The sequence below is a fragment of the Poecilia reticulata genome, unplaced genomic scaffold, assembly GCF_000633615.1.
Source record: "Poecilia reticulata strain Guanapo unplaced genomic scaffold, Guppy_female_1.0+MT scaffold_233, whole genome shotgun sequence".
Classification (NCBI taxonomy): Eukaryota; Metazoa; Chordata; class Actinopteri; order Cyprinodontiformes; family Poeciliidae; genus Poecilia; species Poecilia reticulata.
Window position 1 is genome coordinate 265574 of NW_007615027.1, and position 4167 is coordinate 269740.

The 4167-nt window shown below is 42.2% G+C and overlaps 1 protein-coding gene across 2 annotated transcripts in view; it reads left to right on the plus strand.

The window, feature by feature from the left end:
* Positions 1-1925: 1925 nt before the first annotated feature.
* The window catches only part of LOC103460370 (nuclear factor 7, ovary-like), an 8440-nt gene continuing 6198 nt past the window's right edge, over positions 1926-4167 (plus strand). Inside the window, exons 1-2 of one of the 2 annotated variants that reach the window (XM_017303256.1) lie at positions 1926-2213; positions 2322-2392. The gene's annotated coding sequence lies outside the window, so the exon portion shown is untranslated. Of the gene's footprint in view, positions 2393-4167 lie in introns of both variants that reach the window. The other variant, XM_008402497.2, reaches the window with a different exon arrangement.

Consider the following 4167-nt stretch of genomic DNA (forward strand, 5'->3'; position numbering starts at 1 on the left):
GATATATCTATTAAATACGACTTAAAATAAAGAGGAGAAAACTGATGTTTGATAAATTCTCCATGATATAAATCTATAAACAGTTTAGTTTCTGTTAGTTCTGTCGAGATGCAAGAAAGGGTGAATATCTACTTATATTGGTCAATCGTTTTATTTTAAATATGCTGTAGGAGCTGTAGTTTGATGATTAGTTCAGTTTTTGTCGTTTGTTTAACTTATGAATTGCAGCGGCTGCAGTGGCGCCACAATAAAGGTAATAAAGCTGATAAACAGGTGAAGAACCAAACACGTTTATTCTGCCTTTTCTCGCTGTGTGTCGCTTTACGGACCCGTTGCCATGGCGACCGACAGACAGCAGCTCAATGAGCACAGAGCAGAGAAAACCGATCAGGGGAATCARCACCAAAAAACAAACATTTCTACACAAAAAGCAGCAGAAACACTAAAACAGAACATCCAGTCTGTTACATTATGCCGTCAGGCTTAATGTCTATATTTGGATTATTAATAAGTTTCCGCCTGAGCACAGCGGCGGTTGATCAGCTGATTTAATAACCAGCTGCTCCTGATGACGTGGTGGCGGGTTGACCYGTTTTAGTGCCAACGGAACCAAAACACACCGAACTGCGCAGCACATGCTAAAGCTATCAATGTTAGCCTAGCATAACTGACCCACTGCTCACTTGTTCAATGTTTTCTTTAAGTTAAAACTTTTTTCTCACCTGTTAAATCTGAAGCCCTTGTTATCATTATCTATGGTTGAAGTAGTTTCCTGACCACCGATATTCCTGACTCAATGGACAGAAATGGCGCATCATGTGTGACTTACATAAATCACATAATGTCCAGTAACATATCCATCCTATCAATGCTGCTGCCTCGCGCTCTGTCCTTCTCACGCGCTTCCCGCCACTCAGCAGTAGGAGTCAGGTTGCATTCAATGTTGTCGGAAAAAAGAGATTCATGCGCTTAATGTCCGATTTGCCATAACTATTTATTGAATTCATAGTCGCCAGCTGAGGTGGCAACAGGGGTGGTGAGGCTCTGGTTTGGGGTGGAAACTGCCTCCCCAGTAGATCCGCCCCTGGCTGCTGAGATTCTATTTTACATATGACGTTCAGAAGTGGTTCTTTTTAAATATGTACTTTACAACAAACCTGACTTGTGCTTTATTTGTAGTTTTGTTTGAGCCAAACCTCTGAGTCATGTCCGCTGGAGATTCATGCTGAGTGTTTATGGAGAGGAAGGGATGGAAATACCTGAGCTCAAAGTCTCCAACGGCTTTATTGATTTTACAGGTTCATGTTTCAATATTGTAAAAAAMCAAATGTTCATTACAAACAATAAACCAAAAGGTAGAATTATTTCATTGCAATAATTGATCAAATGTAACGTCTCAGTTTCATCCAGTTWATTAAAATAATATTTTTTCTTGTGTTTTTTGTAGAATCCCAGATAAAAACATCTTTCATTCCAGACACACGTCTGACCAGAACTTATTGTTTAGAAGGTATTTGTGACATGCTGAAATGTTGCTCCCACTGGCCGTAAATTCATTGCAGGAAATAAAAACAATAATTACCCACGAGGTGACGATAGAGGAAAGTACCAGAAACTTCCTGTTGCACAACTTGGTGTAAAACGTCCAGTTTGTCTCCACTGTGGGAAAATCCCACAGCAGAACAGACACCAAGGCAGCTGCAGGTTTTCTCTCTGCTAACTTTTATCACAAGACAAACAAAAGAAACCAAAGGACAAAACTCCATTCAGCAGGAGACGGCTGCTCAGTCAGCTCCACATTCCTGCTTTAGCAGCTCAACGCCACCAGGAGTCCAGACCAGAACTGACTGTTGGGTCTGTGTTACACACAGCTGTGTGTGTGTGTGTGTGTGTGTGTGTGTGTGTCAGGTTTCTAGCTGCGTTTCCATTGATCAGATTTACCCAGTTGGACATTTTGAAAACATCATTAATTATCTCCATGGAAACACCGTTTCCAAAACAATTCYTGTTCTTTATTAGAAGCGTTGGCGCCAAGATGAGATGGCGTCTTTGGTCGGATTCAAGGTGATTTCATTTGCAGAACTGCGATGGAAACACTTCTCTCAACAATCGGATGTTGCCACCGACCCAAACCACGAAGACGACGACGACAGGAAGTGGTTGGAAGATGGAGCTGCAGGACGAGTGGTTTAGGGAGGTCTTTGGTTTACAGGGTGTGTTTGTGTTTGTTACTTTGTTCTTTTTGTCCTTTTGTCTGTGTATGTCTCTTTTCTGACCATAGAGTAAACTCTGACCTATGGCCGATCTTCACTTGACACCAGCTACAGCGGGAGGACGAGGGCCCCGCTTCACCAGCTGCAGGGGGCTCAACAATCCTGTAAAGCGTAGGAAGGTACTACATCATATGCAACGTTTGGGAGAACATAGTTCCTTCAAGAGACACACCTTAAGGACGGACGGGGACCAGGTGGAGCTGAAACGCAGCTGGATTAGTCCAGTTATCATTTTAACACTAACATGATAATTATCTATTATCAGTAAATCCGTCCCTTATGTTCTCTCAAACCATTTCTGATTCTTGTGGTAGATACGTTATTATTACTGGTACCATTTACAATATCCCAGTGGCATATTGGCCAATATATATGTGTAACGGTTGGTATTAACGAGTCTCCAGTGGTCAATCAGGTTCCGATGAAATCCTTTATTCTGGAGGAGAGTAAAACCAATAATCAACCTCCTCTTCAAACCTCCTTGCACTCCAGCCCACAGCAGCGCGGAACAAAGCTGTGAGGGAAAAGCGGGAAGCCGAGACGCTATGAGGGCTGGACCGAGCTACGGAAGCCCAGGAGACACAAACCAGGCAGAGTGCAGAAAGGCGACCCCCGCAGGCAAAAACAACAAATAACAACAACTAAATAAGATAAAATTCACAATTCTCAATATAAAATTAATTAGAAATTATAATTTAAAGAAAAGTACATTTGTAACTCTGTTACATATGCTCCTAACTGTGATAATGAGCACTTTTTTAAGCATGTTTTCCAGTCACTTCCTGATCTGTCCACTTCTATCGGAGGTGATTTTAACTGCTGGCTTGATCCTCAGCAAACCTTCGCGCTCATCCAAAATTACTAACTCTGACAGGTAAAACTAGTCTGACGTAAAACCATGCCGTCAAAACTAAACGTTTAAGGTTGAAATTATTCTCTGAAATCGTCCCTGTTTGGTCTTTGCTGAGCCAGATGCTAAGGCTAGTTAGCATGGCCACGGATGACGGCAGCTAAACAGTTTTTCTGTAAAGCCAAGTTGTTTTTCCACCATTAGCAGTGTGCATGTGGATGATCGACAGCAGTAAGACCCTCCTCCTGGCTCTGATTGGTTGTTTGGTTGCATTTTTTCAGAACGCAATAGTAGCTCTGGGAGCAGGTAAAGGAGATTGACAGATTATTTGTCTCAGACTATCAAGGTGCAGTGAAAGCTTTAATAAATTAGGAAAATTATATTTTGGTAAAAGTTACGTACTGCAGCTTTAAGTGTTCCTTCGTGACATAAGTGAATGTCGGGTTTATGATTGTTTACTGTGCAGAAATATCCCTGATTAAACACAGAGGGGAGGAACTTTGTGCACGTCTCAGTCCGGACCACATAAAGTGGAGCAACTTCCTGCTCACTTTCCTACGGAGCGTTGCTGGTTGGAATCGTTGCTGGTTGGAATCGTTGCCGGTTGCTATCGTTGCTGGTTGGAATCGTTGCTGGTTGGAATCGTTGCTGGTTGCCATCGTTGCTGGTTGCCATCGTTGCTGGTTGCCATCGTTGCTGGTTGCTATCGTTGCTGGTTGCTATTGTTGCTGGTTGCTATTGTTGCTGGTTGGAATCGTTGCTCCTCTTCCACTCTGCGTTTTTTTTTTATTGCATCAAAATGTCAAAGAAAAGAAAAAATGCCAGGGGTTACAAGAACTAAAAACAATATAAAGTATAATAACCAAACAGAGGAAAGACAGAGTTTCAGGAAAACAGTTAAAGAATTTAAGGAGTTTTTACAGCTTTGGGATTGGCAGGTCTGTATAGTTACTATTGTAATTCAGATAAAATTGGAGCACACCCTGCGGTCCTCCTTTTTAAACAGGGGGACCACCACCCCAGTCTGCCAATCCAGGGGAACTG